Raw genomic sequence first — 20,439 nt, 5'->3', positions numbered from 1 at the left:
GGTTATATGGGGTAATAGGAGGAGTTATAGGGAGAGGTTATAGGGTGTAATAGGAGGAGTTATAGGGAGAGGTTATAGGGTGTAATAGGAGGAGTTATACAGAGCGGTGATATGGGGTAATAGGAGGAGTTATACAGAGTGGTTATATGGGGCAATAGTGAGCGGTTGTATGGAGTAAGAGGAGTTAAACGGCGCATTATATGGGGTAATAAGATGATTATAGGGAGGGGCTACTTACAGGACACACATATACTGTACAGTACGCAGTTATATACTGCAGAGTGTACGCAGGTACCATGCAGGGACACCAATGAGAACTCTGACCCACAGAGCTGACATTCTGTGCAGTGCAGTGCCGTACTCACCGCGCCTGAGCACTGCTCCTCTCCCTTACCAACTAACACCCTGCAATCACTACAAAGCACTCAGCAACACAACAGCTTCGCTGCCGTTAACCCCTTCAGTCCTGGAGAGGCCTGCACAATATAAGAACTCGCCGTGTGCGGTGGGACTCACCGGCAGTGCACAGGTTGGGGGAGGTGGGGTGATTGGGTGGGGTGGTGCTGACAGGCTGTCACTGATTGTCAGCACCGCCGGGGGTGAGTAATATTACCTGAATAACCTCCCCTCCCACTGCCTGACCCTCACATACCTGTAACACACACACACACACCTCCATATACCTGTAACACACACACACACACCTTCATATACCTGTAACACACACAGCCTGACCCTCACATACCTGTAACACACACACACACACACCTCCATATACCTGTAACACACACACACACACCTTCATATACCTGTAACACACACAGCCTGACCCTCACATACCTGTAACACACACACACACACCTCCATATACCTGTAACACACACACACACACACCTTCATATACCTGTAACACACACAGCCTGACCCTCACATACCTGTAACACACACACACACACCTCCATATACCTGTAACACACACACACACACCTTCATATACCTGTAACACACACAGCCTGACCCTCACATACCTGTAACACACACACCTTCATATACCTGTAACACACACACACCTTCATATTCCTGTAACACACACACACACACACACACACACACACACACACACACACGCACCTTCATATACCTGTAACACACACAGCCTGACCTTCATATACCTGTAACACATACACACTTACATACCTGGAACAAACAGAAACATACACACAGCCTGACCCTCACATACCTGTAACACACACACACAGCCTGACCCTCACATACCTGTAACACACACACACAGCCTGACCCTCAAATACCTGTAACACACACACACCCTGACCCTCAAATACCTGTAACACACACACAGACACACACACAGCCTGACCCTCCCATACCTGTAACACACACACATACACACACACATACACACACACAGCCTTACCCTCACATACCTGTAACAAACACACACCCTGACCCCCTCATAACTGTACACACACACACACACACACACCCTGACACTCATACCTGTAACACACACACAGCCTGACCCTCACATACCTGTAACACACACACACCCTAACCCTCACATACCTCTAACACACACACCCTGACCCTCACACACCTGTAACACACACACACCCTGACACTCATACCTGTAACACACACACACACACACACACACACACACACACACACACACAGAGCCTGACCCTCATATACCTGTAGCACACACACACACACACACACACACACACACTTGACCCTCATATATCTGTTACACACACAGCCTGACCCTCGTATACCTGTACCACACACACACCTTCATATACCTGTAACACACACACCTTCATATACCTGTAACACACACACCTTCATATACCTGTAACACACACACCTTCATATACCTGTAACAAGCGCGCACACACACACACACACACAGCCTGACCTTCATATACCTGTAACCAACACACACCTGGACCTTAATATACCTGTAACAGACACAGCCTGGCCTCACATACCTGTAACACACATACACACATACTCTGACCCTCATATACCTGTTACACACACAGCCTGACCCTCGTATACCTATAACACACACACAGCTTGACCCTCGTATACGTGTACCACACACACCTTCATATACCTGTACCACACACACCTTCATATACCTGTAACACACACACCTTCATATATCTGTATCACACACACACCTTCATATACCTGTAACAAACACACGCGCACACACAGCCTGACCTTCATATACCTGTAACCCACACACACCCGGACCTTCATATACCTCTAACACATACACAGCCTGACATTCATATACTTGTAAAACACACCGCCTGACCTCACATACCTGTAACACACACACACACACACACACACACACACACACACACACACACACACACACACACACACACACACACACCCTTACATACCTGGAACAAACACAAACTTACACACAGCCTGACTCTCACATACCTGTAACACACACACACAGCCTGACCCTCACATACCTGTAACACACACACACAGTCTGACCCTCACATACCTGTAACACACACAGCCTGACCCTCACATACCTGTAACACAAACACACCCTGACACTCACATACCTGTAACACATACACACAGCCTGACCCTCACCTATAACACACACACACTCTGACCCCCACATACCTGTAACAGACACACCACACACGCACACCCTGACCCTTCCATACCTGTAACACACACACACACACACACGAAGCCTGACCCTCCCATACCTGTAACACACACACACACACACACACACACACACACAGCCTGACCCTCACATACCTGTAACACACACACACAACCTGACCCTCACATACCTGTAACACACATACACACAGCCTGACCCTCACATGCCTGTAACACACACACAGCCTGACCCTCCCATACCTGTAACACACACACACAGCCTGACCCTCCCATACCTGTAACACACACACACAGCCTGACCCTCCCATACCTGTAACACACACACACAGCCTGACCCTCCCATACCTGTAACACACACACATACCCTCCCATACCTGTAACACACACACACACACACTCCCATACCTGTAACACACACACACACACACCCTCCCATACCTGTAACACACACCCTCCCATACCTGTAACACACACACCCTCCCATACCTGTAACACACACACACAGCCTGACCCTCACATACCTGTAAAACACACACAACCTGACTCTCACATACCTGTATCACACACACACACCCCGACCCTCATATACCGGTAACACATACACACACACTCTGACCCTCGTTACACACACAGCCTGACCCTCGTATACCTGTAACACACACACACACAGCCTGACCCTCATATACCTGTAACACACACAGCCTGGCATTCATATACCTGTAACACACACAGCCTGACCCTCACATACCTGTAACACTCACATACCTGTAACACACACACACAGTCTGACCCTCACATACCTGTAACACACACAGCCTGACCCTCACATACCTGTAACACAAACACACCCTGACCCTCACATACCTGTAACACACACAGCCTGACCCTCACATACCTGTAACACAAACACACCCTGACCCTCACATACCTGTAACACACACAGCCTGACCCTCACATACCTGTAACACAAACACACCCTGACCCTCACATACATGTAACACACACAGTCTGACCCTCAGATACCTGTACCACACACACCACACACACACACACACACACACCCTGACCCTCACATACCTGTTAGACACACACACACACCTTGACATACCTGTAACACACATACACACACGCAACCTGACCCTCCCATACCTGTAACACACACACCCTGACCCTCCAATACCTGTAACACACACACAGCCTGACCCTCACATACCTGTAACACACACACAACCTGACCCTCCCATACCTGTAACACACACACACCCTGACCCTCCCATACCTGTAACACACATACACACACACACAGTCTGACCCTCACATACCTGTAACACACACACAGCCTGACCCTCACATACTTGTAACACAGACACACAACATGACCCTTACATACCTGTAACACACACACACACACAGCATGACCCTCACATACCTGTAACACACACACACACAAACACTGCGTGATCTTCACATACCGGTAATACACACACACACACACACACACACACATCCTGACCCTCACATAGCTGTAACACATACACACAGTCTGACCCTCACATACCTGTAACACACACACACACAACCTGACCCTCACATACCTTTAACATACACACACAGCCTGACCCTCACATACTTGTAACACACATACACACACACACACACACACACACACCCTTACATACCTGTAACACACACACCCTTACATACCTGTAACACACACACACACAGCCTGACACTCACATACCTGTAACACACACACAAACACTGCATGATCTTCACATACCTGTAACACACACACACACACAGCTTGACCCTTACATACCTGTAAACAGACACACACACACACAGCCTGACAGCCTGACCCTCACATACTGGTAAAACACACACACACACACACACACACACACACACACATCCTTACCCTCACATACCTGTAACACACACACACACACACACACAGCCTGACCCTCACATACCTGGTTTCATATACCTGTAACACACACATACACACAGTATAACACAGTGACAAAGACTCCCAACAATCTAATAAACTAACAGACTCGCCACACTGACACAGTGAGGGTCTAACAATACTGACACAAACACACAACAATATACCGTACTGTAATACTGTGACACCGACACACTAACACTGAGATACTAAACACATTGTGACACTGACATACTCTGACACAGTGTTACTCATTCTACTCTGTGTGTAACACGGCTACACACGCTGCTCTGCGTATAATACAGATACACACGCTGCTCTGCGTATAATACAGATACACACGCTGCTCTGCGTATAATACAGATACACACGCTGCTCTGCGTATAATACAGATACACATGCTGCTCTGCGTATAATACAGATACGCTGCTCTGCGTATAATACAGATACACACGCTGCTCTGCGTATAATACAGATACACACGCTGCTCTGCGTATAATACAGATATGCATGCTGCTCTGTGTATAATACAGATACACGCGCTGCTCTGCGTATAATACAGATACACACGCTGCTCTGCGTATAATACAGATACACACGCTGCTCTGCGTATAATACAGATACACACGCTGCTCTGCGTATAATACAGATACACGCTGCTCTGCGTATAATACAGATACACGCGCTGCTCTGCGTATAATACAGATACACGCGCTGCTCTGCGTATAATACAGATACACGCGCTGCTCTGCGTATAATACAGATACACGCGCTGCTCTGCGTATAATACAGATACACGCGCTGCTCTGCGAATAAAACAGATACACGCGCTGCTCTGCGTATAAAACAGATACACGCGCTGCTCTGCGTATAATATAGATACACGCGCTGCTCTGCGTATAATACAGATACACGCGCTGCTCTGCGTATAATACAGATACACGCGCTGCTCTGCGTATAATACAGATACACGCGCTGCTCTGCGTATAAAACAGATACACGCGCTGCTCTGCGTATAATACAGATACACGCGCTGCTCTGCGTATAATACAGATACACGCGCTGCTCTGCGTATAATACAGATACACGCCGCTCCGCGTATAATACAGATACACGCGCTGCTCTGTGTATCATACAGATACACACGCCGCTCTGCGTACAATACAGATACACGCGCTGCTCTGCGTATAATACAGATACACACGCTGCTCTGCGTATAATACAGATATGCATGCTGCTCTGTGTATAATACAGATACACGCGCTGCTCTGCGTATAATACAGATACACACGCTGCTCTGCGTATAATACAGATACACACGCTGCTCTGCGTATAATACAGATACACACGCTGCTCTGCGTATAATACAGATACACGCTGCTCTGCGTATAATACAGATACACGCGCTGCTCTGCGTATAATACAGATACACGCGCTGCTCTGCGTATAATACAGATACACGCGCTGCTCTGCGTATAATACAGATACACGCGCTGCTCTGCGTATAATACAGATACACGCGCTGCTCTGCGAATAAAACAGATACACGCGCTGCTCTGCGTATAAAACAGATACACGCGCTGCTCTGCGTATAATATAGATACACGCGCTGCTCTGCGTATAATACAGATACACGCGCTGCTCTGCGTATAATACAGATACACGCGCTGCTCTGCGTATAATACAGATACACGCGCTGCTCTGCGTATAAAACAGATACACGCGCTGCTCTGCGTATAATACAGATACACGCGCTGCTCTGCGTATAATACAGATACACGCGCTGCTCTGCGTATAATACAGATACACGCCGCTCCGCGTATAATACAGATACACGCGCTGCTCTGTGTATCATACAGATACACACGCCGCTCTGCGTACAATACAGATACACGCGCTGCTCTGCGTATAATACAGATACACACGCTGCTCCGTGTACAATACAGATACACACGCTGCTCTGCGTATAATACAGATACACACGCTGCTCTGCGTATAATACAGATACACGCGCTGCTCTGCGTATAATACAGATACACGCCGCTCCGCGTATAATACAGATACACGCGCTGCTCTGTGTATAATACAGATACACGCGCTGCTCTGCGTATAATACAGATACACACGCTGCTCTGCGTATAATACAGATACACACGCTGCTCCGTGTACAATACAGATACACAGGCTGCTCTGCGTATAATACAGATACACACGCTGCTCCGTGTACAATACAGATACACACGCTGCTCTGCGTATAATACAGATACACACGCTGCTCCGTGTACAATACAGATACACAGGCTGCTCTGCGTATAATACAGATACACACGCTGCTCCGTGTACAATACAGATACACGCGCTGCTCTGTGTATAATACAGATACACACACTGCTCTGCGTATAATACAGATACACACGGTGCTCTGCGTACAATACAGATACACACGCTGCTCTGTGTATAATACAGATACATACGCTGCTCTGTGTATAATACAGATACACGCTCTGCTCTGCGTATAATACAGATACACGCGCTGCTCTGCGTATAATACAGATACACGCGCTGCTCTGCGTATAATACAGATACACACGCTGCTCCGTGTACAATACAGATACACACGCTGCTCTGCGTATAATACAGATACACACGCTGCTCCGTGTACAATACAGATACACAGGCTGCTCTGCGTATAATACAGATACACACGCTGCTCCGTGTACAATACAGATACACGCGCTGCTCTGTGTATAATACAGATACACACACTGCTCTGCGTATAATACAGATACACACGGTGCTCTGCGTACAATACAGATACACACGCTGCTCTGTGTATAATACAGATACGCACGCTGCTCTGTGTATAATACAGATACATACGCTGCTCTGTGTATAATACAGATACACGCTCTGCTCTGCGTATAATACAGATACACGCGCTGCTCTGCGTATAATACAGATACACGCGCTGCTCTGCGTATAATACAGATACACACGCTGCTCTGTGTATAATACAGATAGGCGCTCTGCATATAATAACATGCTGGTGGGAGAAGCTCACTCAGCGATTGTTTTACTTCCTGTAAACTTTGGCCAAGTCCTAAAAGCAGAACACACCCCTCACTCCCCCACACTCCCCCACACTCCCCCACACTCCCCCACACTCCCCCACACTCCTTCAACCCCCTATGAGACACTCCTGTTCAGAGAGAGAAGGGTTACAGCCCCAAATACAGTCCCCCCCCCCCCCCAAACTACCCACCCCTAACCAGAGGAGTGTCTCTAGGGGTGCCAGCCCCCTCGCCCCAAATACACAGCTCACCACACACACACACACACACACACACACACACACACACACGAGGCCTGGGAGACTGGTCTGGGGGTACAAGGCCTCAGCTCTTTATTTAAACATGAAATCATTGGTAAGTGCTGCCCCTTGCCAGAGTGCTCACTCAAAGGGTTAAAGGTCCTTGAATCTATGACCCTTGACAGCCAGGCCCACGTGACTCTGCCCTTGATGAATGGGCGGGGCTCATTTAACGTGCGTTCCCGGGGTGCCACTCCCGGTCCCACCGGGCATTACCAGGTACAGAGCCCCGTCTTGCAAAGACGAGCACTGACCCCCCAACTTCCGCCGCCACCACAGGCTGAATAATACAACACCGGGCCGGTTCTAACCAACCAGCAAAGTGACTGGATAATACAACACCGGGCCGGTTCTAACCAACCAGACAAGCGACTGGATAATACAACACCGGGCCGGTTCTAACCAACCAGACAAGCGACTGGATAATACAACACCGGGCCGGTTCTAACCAACCAGACAAGCGACTGGATAATACAACACCAGGCCGGTTCTAACCAACTAGACAAGCGACTGAATAATACAATACCGGGCCGGTTCTAACCAACCAGACAAGCGACTGGCTGGATAATACAACACCGGGCCGGTTCTAACCAACCAGACAAGCGACTGACTGGATAATACAACACCGGGCCGGTTCTAACCAACCAGACAAGCGACTGACTGGATAATACAACACCGGGCCGGTTCTAACCAACCAGACAAGCGACTGGATAATACAACACCGGGCCGGTTCTAACCAACCAGACAAGCGACTGGATAATACAACACCGGGACGGTTCTAACCAACCAGACAAGCGACTGACTGGATAATACAACACCGGGCCGGTTCTAACCAGCCAGACAAGCGACTGGATAATACAACACCGGGCCGGTTCTAACCAACCAGCAAAGCGAATGACTGGATAATACAACACCGGGCCGGTTCTAACCAACCAGACAAGCGACTGGATAATACAACACCGGGCCGGTTCTAACCAACTAGACAAGCGACTGAATAATACAACACCGGGCCGGTTCTAACCAACCAGCAAAGCGACTGGCTGGATAATACAACACCGGGCCGGTTCTAACCAACCAGCCAAGGGACCGAATAATACAACACCGGGCCGGTTCTAACCAACCAGCAAAGTGACTGACTGGATAATACAACACCGGGCCGGTTCTAACCAACCAGCCAAGCGACTGACTGAATAATACAACACCGGGCCGGTTCTAACCAACCAGCAAAGTGACTGACTGGATAATACAACACCGGGCCGGTTCTAACCAACCAGACAAGCGACTGGCTGAATAATACAACACCGGGCCGGTTCTAACCAACCAGCAAAGTGACTGACTGGATAATACAACACCAGGCCGGTTCTAACCAACCAAACAAGCGACTGACTGGATAATACAACACCGGGCCGGTTCTAACCAACCAGCCAAGCGACTGACTGAATAATACAACACCGGGCCGGTTCTAACCAACCAGCAAAGTGACTGACTGGATAATACAACACCGGGCCGGTTCTAACCAACCAGACAAGCGACTGGCTGAATAATACAACACCAGGCCGGTTCTAACCAACCAGCAAAGTGACTGACTGGATAATACAACACCGGGCCGGTTCTAACCAACCAGACAAGCGACTGGCTGAATAATACAACACCAGGCCGGTTCTAACCAACCAGCAAAGTGACTGACTGGATAATACAACACCGGGCCGGTTCTAACCAACCAGCAAAGCGACTGACTGGATAATACAACACCGGGCCGGTTCTAACCAACCAGCAAAGCGACTGACTGGATAATACAACACCGGGCCGGTTCTAACCAACCAGCAAAGCGACTGACTGGATAATACAACACCGGGCCGGTTCTAACCAACCAGCAAAGTGACTGACTGGATAATACAACACCGGCCGGTTCTAACCAACCAGCAAAGTGACTGACTGAATAATACAACACCGGGCCGGTTCTAACCAACCAGCAAAGTGACTGACTGGATAATACAACACCGGGCCGGTTCTAACCAACCAGCAAAGCGACTGACTGGATAATACAACACCGGGCCGGTTCTAACCAACCAGACAAGCGACTGGCTGAATAATACAACACCGGGCCGGTTCTAACCAACCAGCAAAGCGACTGACTGGATAATACAACACCGGGCCGGTTCTAACCAACCAGCAAAGTGACTGACTGGATAATACAACACCGGGCTGGTTCTAACCAACCAGACAAGCGACTGGCTGAATAATACAACACCGGGCCGGTTCTAACCAACCAGCAAAGTGACTGACTGGATAATACAACACCGGGACGGTTCTAACCAACCAGCAAAGCGACTGGATAATACAACACCGGGCCGGTTCTAACCAACCAGCCAAGCGACTGGATAATACAACACCGGGCCGGTACTAACCAACCAGTAAAGCGACTGATAATACAACACCGGGCCGGTTCTAACCAACCAGCAAAGTGACTGATAATACAACACCGGGCCGGTTCTAACCAACCAGTAAAGCGACTGATAATACAACACCGGGCCGGTTCTAACCAAGCAGTGAACCTGTGACAGAACATTATGGTGCCCCAGGGGATACCGGGCTGAGCCCCCTGCTTACAGGAGCAATCCAAGCCATTTTCCTTTCTTACTTCTTAACATAGGATTGAAGCCGGGGTTCTGAACCCCATTCCTTCCAGCCCTGGGGACCCCCTGCTTACAGAGATACCAACCTCCCTCCGTAGGGGGCGCCGGGATCTCGGCACAGTTTAAAGCTCCCGCGTCATGCGGGCCAATAGGAAGCCGCCCCAGATGACATCCCGGCCTCCTATTGGCCCGCCGGGCACAGGAGCTTTGAAACCCCGCCATTACGTGAACCCCAGCTAGCCGATCTCCCGGAAACAGGGGGTCTCCGGCGCTGAAATGAATGGTTCCGCTCCGGAGACCCCCTGCTTGGATTGCCGCTTTACGGCGCACTGGGAGGTGAGCGCCGGCACCTGGTCACGGTGTGGCTGAGCTCGGACACGGCACCGCGCCCGGTACAGGTAACGGAAGCCTCTCCAGCCAAACGCTGCTTCCTGGACTTCCAGGTAGCCAGCTTGGCTAATGCCAGGAGCAGGCTGGGGCGGAGGTACGGGGGGCCACTGGGAGACAGAACTGCAGGAGGAGGCCCCTCCAGAGTGATAAGAGGGGCCGCAGGCTGACACTAAGCGTGGCCGGGGGTCCGTGAAGTGGGCAAGGTACTCTTCGGTGCTAGTGGGAAAGGTACTCTCCCGCGGGAAAGGTACTCTCCGGTGCTGGCGGGAAAGGTACTCTCCCGCGGGAAAGGTACTCTCCGGTGCTGGCGGGAAAGGTACTCTCCCGTGCTGGCGAGACAGGTACTCTCCCGTGGGAAAGGTACTCCGGTGCTGGTGGGAAAGGTACCCCCCTACTCCCCCCTTACTCCCTCTCCTACCCCCCTACCCCCTCACTCCTTCTCCTACCCCCTCTCCTACCCCCCTACTCCCTCACTCCTTCTCCTACCCCCTCACTCCTTCTCCTACCCCCTCACTCCTTCTCCTACCCCCCTACTCCCTCTCCTACCCCCCTCTTTATACATGTACAGGAAGCAGGGGGTCTCTGCAGATGAACCGCGTTTATTCCAGCTCTGGGGAACCCCTGCTCCCCAAAATAACTGGCTCTTTAAATCTCCCGCCTCGCGCGGGCCAATAGGAAGCCGCGATGTCACCCGTGGCGGCTTCCTATCTCAGGGAGGAGGGGATCCCCAGGGCAGGCGTGAACGCGGGTTCCTATCTCAGGGAGGAGGGGATCCCCAGGGCAGGCGTGAACGCGGGTTCCTATCTCAGGGAGGAGGGGATCCCCAGGGCAGGCGTGAACGCGGGTTCCTATCTCAGGGAGGAGGGGATCCCCAGGGCAGGCGTGAACGCGGGTTCCTATCTCAGGGAGGAGGGGATCCCCAGGGCAGGCGTGAACGCGGCTTCCTATCTCAGGGAGGAGGGGATCCCCAGGGCAGGCGTGAACGCGGCTTCCTATCTCAGGGAGGAGGGGATCCCCAGGGCAGGCGTGAACGCGGCTTCCTATCTCAGGGAGGAGGGGATCCCCAGGGCAGGCGTGAACGCGGGTTCCTATCTCAGGGAGGAGGGGATCCCCAGGGCAGGCGTGAACACGGGTTCCTATCTCAGGGAGGAGGGGATCCCCAGGGCAGGCGTGAACGCGGGTTCAAGTCCGGAGTCCCCTCTGCTTCCTCTACAAACAAAGGGGGGTGCGGGCGGGGGGGGGGGGCAGCAGGGGAACGCTGAAACTCAGGGGTCACTTCAGGTAATGATGCTGCAAGATGTTTAAATAGAATTATTATATATCACTATTATTGTTATTATTATAATGTATCACATTAATTACAATGTAATTACTATTACAGTTCAGTTATTATTACTATGTGTTCAGTACAATAAACTAGGAGAACTAGTTGGGGAGAAGCCCTGTAACATGACCCTGTGTGCCTGCTTCTCTATTTGTACAGAGAATTCAAACAGCAAACAGACCCCCCCCCCCTGTCCCCCTCACCCCCCCGGGGGGGGGCAGATTATTACAGCCCCCCCCCCCCTCACATGCCCCGGGGGAGGGGGTAGATTATTACAGCCCGCTCCCCTCACACCCCCCAGGGGGGTAGATTATTACAGCCCGCTCCTCTCACACCCCCCAGGGGGGTAGATTATTACAGCCCGCTCCCCTCACACCCCCCAGGGGGGTAGATTATTACAGCCCGCTCCCCTCACACCCCCCAGGGGGGTAGATTATTACAGCCCGCCCCCCTCACACCCCCCAGGGGAGGGTGGGGGGGCAGATTACTACATCCAGTTCCCCCGCCTAGGAATGAGTGGAGTTGGTCACTTGAGCAGAGCTGATAATAAGCAGTGAAAGTTCCCATGTGATCTGGTTTCCGGGCCCCGCCCTACTCGCCGCTGTCAGTTCCTCACAGGGTGGAGTTCTCTCCTGTCAGACAAACACTGATTATTTCTGCCGAGGTGGGGAGGGGGGGATTTTTAAAGATGGCTACCTCTGCATGAGCCTTCTGACTGCAGTTGTAGGGAACAGGGCCTACATATCCACGTCTATTAACCCCTTCACTGCATTGCAAAGCTGTCCCTCGATAACCCAACCTCTGTAGTGCCGCACCCCTCACGGCGCAGCTATGGTGTCTCATTGGGGCCTGGCATTGAGCGGGTTAAACGCTCATTGTAGGCAAAATTCCCATATTCCCATTATCCCGATGAATATAGCACAGTGATGGGGTCACCCCGTTATCCAGCTCCATATTCAGGGGTATTGTAGGGTTACAGGGTCTCCGTCCCTGCCCTGCCCTATTTCCCCTCGGGCAGGGGTGGCCAACTCCAATCCCCAAGGGCCACCAGTAGGTCAAGTTTTCAGGATATCCCTGCTTCAGCACAGGTGGCTCAGTCATTGGCCATCTCTAGTCCTCAGGGGACACCAACAGGTCAGGGATTAGGATATCCCTGCTTCAGCACAGATGGCTCAATCATTGTCTCAGTCATTGGCCAACTCAAGGGCCACCAACAGACCAGGTATTGGGGATATTCCTGCTTCAGCACAGGAGGCTCAATCAGTGGCTCAGTCATTGGCCAACTCCAGTCCTCAAGGGCCACCAATAGGTCAGGGATTACGGATATCCCTGCTTCAGCACAGGTGACTCAATCAGTGGCTCAGTCATTGGCCAACTCCAGTCCTCAAGGGCCACCAACAAGTCAGGGGTTAGGATGTCCCTGCTTCAGCACAGGTGACTCAGTCATTGGCCAACTCAAGGGCCACCAACAGACCGGGTATTAGGGATATCTCTGCTTCAGCACAGGGGGCTCATTCTTCGACTGAGCCACTGATTGAGCCCCCCCCTGTGCTGAAGCAGGGATATCCTGAAAATCATGACCTGTTGGTGGCCCTTGAGGACTGGAGCCGGCCGCCCCCCTGCCCTGGAGTCGTGTCTGGCCGTGGGAGTGGAAGAGAGCCATTATACGGTTAGGAAGGATGGATGGACGGACGGTGGGATCTGTCATTCTAACATTGTACGTAGATAACATTAAAAACCCAGATACAGTCAGCCTCCAAACGACAAGAATGATCTCTACAAAGAGGCTTCGAATAAAAGAACCATTTCTCCTAATATTCACAATAATGCCATCTTAATATTAATAGGAAGAAGTATTATTCCTACATATCATAACACAGCCAGAATGTATCTATATACCACTAGTACATCCAATATATAGTAATAACATCGTCACAATTAAAACAGGGAGGAAGGATTTCAGAGAGAAGCCTAATTAATGCTAATATTATTATTAATAACACACGAAAAAGATGCACTAGAGACTAATAACAGCATTAAGAGTAAATATTGGGATTTGTTAACCCGTGCTATTATTTTGATTATGGTCATTATTATTGGTGTTATTAGTAATATTAACATGTTCCGATGGGTATGACGTGCTAATGTAAGAAGGCTGTTATTTGGGGCTGCGTTTGAACGCACGGTCAGCTGCACGAGATAAAATAATCCCTATACAAAGGGACACGGAGAGAGGGTGTCGCACCCAGCGCTACTGTAACAAGCAAATCTCTGCACATCGCACAGGGAGTGGTACGGAGAGGTGTGTGTGTGTGTGTGTGTGTGTGTGTGTGTGTACAGTATGTATGTATGTGTGGGTGTGTTTATGCATGTGTGTATACATGTGTGGGCGTGTATATGCATGTTGGTGTGTGTGTGTGTGTGTGTGTGTGTGTACAGAGGCTGATCACAACACAACAAGACACACAGATAGTGAATACTACATGGGGTTTTATGAAGAAGTGCGTGGATGACACACAGATGTGTGTGTGTGTGTATATGTGTATTGCGGGCATAGACAGCTATGTGTGTTGTGTGCACAGACAGATGTGTGTGTGTGTGTTGCAGGCGCAGACAGCTGTGTGTGTAAATAATGTGTTGTGGGTGCAGATAGATGTGTGTTGCGGGCACAGACAGATGTGTGTGTGTGTTGTGGGCACAGACAGATGTGTGTGTGTGTATGTATGTGTGTGTGTTTTTTGGGCGCAGACAGGTGTGTGTGTGTGTATGTGTGTGTGTGTGTGTGTATGTATGTATGTGTGTGTGTTTTGCGGGCGCAGACAGGTGTGTGTGTGTCTGTTGCAGGCGTAGACAGCTGTGTGTGTGTTGTGGGTGCAGACCGCTGTGTGTGTGTTGCGGGCGCAGACAGCTGTGTGTGTGTGTTGTGGGCGCAGACAGCTGTGTGTGTGTTGTGGGTGCAGACAGGTGTGTGTGTGTGTATGTGTGTGTGTTGCTGGCGCAGACAGCTGTGTGTTTATATATGTGTGTGTGTGTGTTGCGGGTGCAGACAGCTGTGTGTGTTGCGGCCGCAGACAGCTGTGTATGTGTGTGTATATGTGTGTTGCGGGTACAGAGAGCTGTGTGTGTGTGTTGTGGGCGCAGATGTGTGTGTATATGTATGTGTGTTGCGGGTGCAGACAACTATGTGTGTATATGTATGTGTGTTGCGGGTGCAGACAGATGTGTGTGTATATGTGTGTGTGTTGCGGGTGCGGACAGCTGTGTGTGTGTGTGTGTGTTGCGGCCACAGTCAGCTGTGCATGTGTTTGTGTGTGTGTTGCGGCCGCAGACAGCTGTGTATGTGTGTGTATATGTGTGTTGCGGGTACAGAGAGCTGTGTGTGTGTTGTGGGTGCAGACAGGTGTGTGTGTATATGTGTTGCGGGTGCAGACAGCTGTGTGTGTATATGTGTGTGTGTGTTGCGGGTGCGGACAGCTGTGTGTGTGTGTGCGTTGCAGCCACAGTCAGCTGTGTGTGTGTGTGTATTTTGCAGGCGCAGACAGATGTGTGCTGGATTATTTGAAGGCATGCAGGGGGGATGCAGGGGGGACGGGGGAGGCGGACGGGGAAGCAGGGGGGATGCAGGGGTGGACGGGGGAGGCGGACGGGGAAGCAGGGGGGGTGACGGGGTGCATTGACATTACATCCGAGGGCTGACACCCTTTTTTAACCCCCGTCAGCGTTACGCAATGCGTTGCAGGCCCCCCTTGGCGCGGCAGGGGTTAAGCGAGGCGGGCGGCAGCGAGTCCGCTCGGGCGATAGTATGGCCGCGCGTCCACTTACCTGTCGGGGGAGGGGGGGGGTGAGAGGGAGTGCCGGGGATCCTTAGGGCGCCATGTAAGATACGGGGTGATGTTCCAAAAGCAGCCCTGCACCGTGCCGAGGGAGGGGGGGGGTCACTGAGGAGAGGGGGGGGATCACTGAGGAGAGGGGGGGGGGTTGGGGTATATCGCAGCCTATTCCACCTCTCCCCCCTTTGCAAATAAAAGAGATCAGGGAGCAGAGACGCAGCAGGGAGAAAATTGTGCCAGAGGAATGGGGGAGAGAGAAAGGGGAGCGTCTGGGCAGGAAAACAAGGAGGTTGGAACAGAGAGAGACAGATAGAGAGAGCAGAGGGGGAGGGAGAGGGGGAGAGAGAGAGGAGGAGGGGGAGAGGGAGAAGGGGAGGAGGGGGTTGGGCTCAGAACACAGATATCCAGCCTCCTTAAATCCTTTTTTTTTTTCTAACCAGAGAAAGGAGAATGTAGCAAAACACACCACCTAGTGTACGTGAGAGATTGGTGCCCCGAGTGTCACCCGTCACCCTCCCCTGCCCCCCTTTCTAATCACAGGGGCTGTCCCCTGCCCCGTTCTCCCACCCACCCCCCCGCCTTCCGTCAGCAGGCGGCAAAGGGTTAACCAGCGCATCTGTATTGGAGGGGTCAGGGATGGCTGTAATCAGGGTAAGGGGACGTGTGGCAAAGCGGCAGCCCCCGTCACCCGTACGTACGCGCGTAAGGGGGGGGGGGGTGTAAGGCGGGATGGGGGTGAGAGGTGGCATGTGGGAGGGGGTGGCGGTTATACATAATAAACCGACATTATGTGGAGGCAGAGTGTCAACCAAATAAATGCAGCAATCAAACACAGACAGGGGTACTGTTACTCAGGGATTCCTTACTCATACTATTCCAGAGGTGAGGACGCCTGGAACTGGGCGACACGGAACTGGCATGGAACTGGGCGACACGGAACTGGGCTGGAACTGGGCAACACAGAACTGGCATGGAACTGGGCGACACGGAACTGGGCTGGAACTGGGCAACACGGAACTGGCATGGAACTGGCATGGAACTGGGCAACACGGATCTGGCCAGAACTGGCATGGAACTGGGCGTCACGGAACTGGCATGGAACTGGGCAACACGGAACTGGCATGGAACTGGGCAACACGGATCTGGCCTACAACTGGCATGGAACTGGGCAACATGGATCTGGCCTAGAACTGGCATGGAACTGGGCAACACGGAACTGGCATAGAACTGGGCGACACGGAACTGGCATGGAACTGGGCAACACAGAACTGGCCTGGAACTGGGCGACATGGAACTGGCATGGAACTGGGCAACACGGAACTGGCCTGGAACTGGGCGACACGGAACTGGCATGGAACTGGCATGGAACTGGGCGACACGGAACTGGCATGGAACTGGGTAACATGGTACTGGCATCAACTGGGATACACAGAACTTGGTGACATGGCATGTAACTGGCCAGGAACAGGGCAAAATGGAACTGGCATGGAACTGGACCACACGGAACTTGTAGACATGGCATGGAACTGGCCTGGAACTGGGTGACATGGAACTGGGCGACATGTAACTGGATGATATGAAACTGGGCAACATGGAACTGACTTGGAACTGGGACGACATGACACTGGGAGACATGGAATTGGGCGACATGGAACTGGATGATATGGAACTGGGCAACATGGAACTGGCTTGGAACTGGGCGACATGACACTCGGCGACATGGAAGTGGGCGACATGGAAGTGGGCGACATGGAATTGGATTATATGGAACAGGGAGACATGGAATTGGGCGACATGGAATTGGGCGATATGGAACTGGGAGACATGGAACTGGATGGTATGGAACTAGGAGACATGGAACTGGGCAACATGGAATTGGGCGACATGGAACTGGGCGACATGGAACTGGATGACATGGAACTGGGAGACATGGAACTGGGAGACATGGAACTGGGCGACATGGAATTGGACGACATGGAACTGGATTACATGGAACTGGGCGACATAAAATATACCACCGATATGGAATTGGACGACATGGAACTGGATTATATGGAACTGGGCGACATGGAACTGGGCGACATGGAACTGGCTTGGAACTGGGCGACTTGGAACTGGCTTGGAACTGGGCGACTTGGAACTGGGCGACATGACACTGGGTGACATGGAAGTGGGCGACATGGAATTGGATGATATGGAACTGGGAGACATGGAACTGGGCGACATGGAACTGGATGGTATGGAATTGGGCGATATGGAACTGGGCGACATGGAACTGGGCGACATGGAACTGGGTGACATGGAACTGGATGGTATGGAACTGGGAGACATGGAACTGGGAGACATGGAACTGGATGACATGGAACTGGGAGACATGGAACTGGGAGACATGGAACTGGATGATATGGAACTGGATGATATGGAATTGGGCGACATGGAACTGGGCGATATGGAACTGGGCGACATGGAACTGGGCAACATGGAACTGGGCGACATGGAAATGGGCGACATGGAACTGGGCGACATGGAACTGGGCGACATAGAACTGGGTGACATGGAACTGGATGGTATGGAACTGGGCGACATGGAACTGGATGATATGGAACTGGATGATATGGAACTGGATGATATGGAATTGGGCGACATGGAACTGGGCGACATGGAACTGGATGGTATGGAACTGGGCGACATGGAACTGGATGATATGGAACTGGATGATATGGAACTGGATGATATGGAACTGGATGATATGGAACTGGATGATATGGAACTGGATGATATGGAATTGGGCGACATAGAACTGGGTGACATGGAACTGGATGGTATGGAACTGGGCGACATGGAACTGGATGATATGGAACTGGATGATATGGAACTGGATGATATGGAATTGGGCGACATGGAACTGGATGATATGGAACTGGGTGGTATGGAACTGGGCGACATGGAACTGGGAGACATGGAACTGGATGGTATGGAACTGGATGATATGGAACTGGGCGACATGGAACTGGGAGACATGGAACTGGATGGTATGGAACTGGGAGACATGGAACTGGGAGACATGGAACTGGATGATATGGAACTGGGCGACATGGAACTGGGAGACATGGAACTGGATGATATGGAACTGGATGATATGGAATTGGGCGACATGGAACTGGGCGATATGGAACTGGGTGGTATGGAACTGGGCGACATGGAACTGGGTGACATGGAACTGGGTGACATGGAACTGGATGGTATGGAACTGGGCGACATGGAACTGGGCGACATGGAACTGGGTGACATGGAACTGGATGGTATGGAACTGGGCGACATGGAACTGGGAGACATGGAACTGGATGGTATGGAACTGGGCGACATGGAACTGGGAGACATGGAACTGGGAGACATGGAACTGACATGGAACTGGATGATATGGAATTGGGCGATATGGAATTGGGCGATATGGAACTGGATAGTATGGAACTGGGAGACATGGAACTGGGAGACATGGAACTGGATGATATGGAACTGGGCGACATGGAACTGGGAGACATGGAACTGGATGATATGGAACTGGATGATATGGAATTGGGCGACATGGAACTGGGCGATATGGAACTGGGTGGTATGGAACTGGGCGACATGGAACTGGGTGACATGGAACTGGGTGACATGGAACTGGATGGTATGGAACTGGGCGACATGGAACTGGGCGACATGGAACTGGGTGACATGGAACTGGATGGTATGGAACTGGGCGACATGGAACTGGGAGACATGGAACTGGATGGTATGGAACTGGGCGACATGGAACTGGGAGACATGGAACTGGGAGACATGGAACTGGGCTACGAAAGAGAATATCAACAAGTGTATGCAAAATATGTGGCTGTAAAACCCGGGAAGTCAAAATAAAATAGGAATATGTGTAAAAATGTCATTAACTGAACGATATATGAATCAAATAACAGTCTTGTCGGAGCGACTTCAGGTGGTGGTGAGGCTCGGACCAGGAGAAACGTTACGTCGACCTGCTGTGCTCGCTGCTCCTGCTGCTCATCACCACTTCAACTGTCCTTGGAGGTGGCCTGATGGGTTCCATCTGCTGGACCGTCTAGGCCACCACCCTGGGCATCGTGGTGCAAGGGACATTGTGGTGCATGGGGCCATCTTGTTTCAGGCTCTGTGCTCTCTTCACCTTCCCCGTGACCCACCCAGTGAGCACCATCTACACCAGGGGTGGCCAACTCCAGTCCTCAAGG

General features: G+C 51.3%; 1 protein-coding gene across 15 annotated transcripts in view; it reads right to left on the bottom strand.

Moving 5' to 3' along the window:
* Window positions 1–16,533, bottom strand: part of EPB41L1 (erythrocyte membrane protein band 4.1 like 1) — an 88,022-nt gene extending 71,489 nt beyond the window's left edge. For 5 of the 15 annotated variants that reach the window (XM_075571867.1, XM_075571871.1, XM_075571870.1 and 2 more), the window contains exon 1: window positions 16,182–16,532. The gene's annotated coding sequence lies outside the window, so the exon portion shown is untranslated. Of the gene's footprint in view, window positions 1–16,181 lie in introns of all 15 variants that reach the window. The other 10 variants (XM_075571874.1, XM_075571872.1, XM_075571875.1 and 7 more) reach the window with 5 other exon arrangements.
* Window positions 16,534–20,439: the final 3,906 nt, after the last annotated feature.

The sequence above is a fragment of the Ascaphus truei genome, chromosome 15 (assembly GCF_040206685.1).
Source record: "Ascaphus truei isolate aAscTru1 chromosome 15, aAscTru1.hap1, whole genome shotgun sequence".
In the NCBI taxonomy this organism is placed as follows: Eukaryota; Metazoa; Chordata; class Amphibia; order Anura; family Ascaphidae; genus Ascaphus; species Ascaphus truei.
The sequence above is the reverse complement of the archived record's forward strand: the minus strand, read 5'-3'. Positions and strand labels throughout refer to the sequence as shown.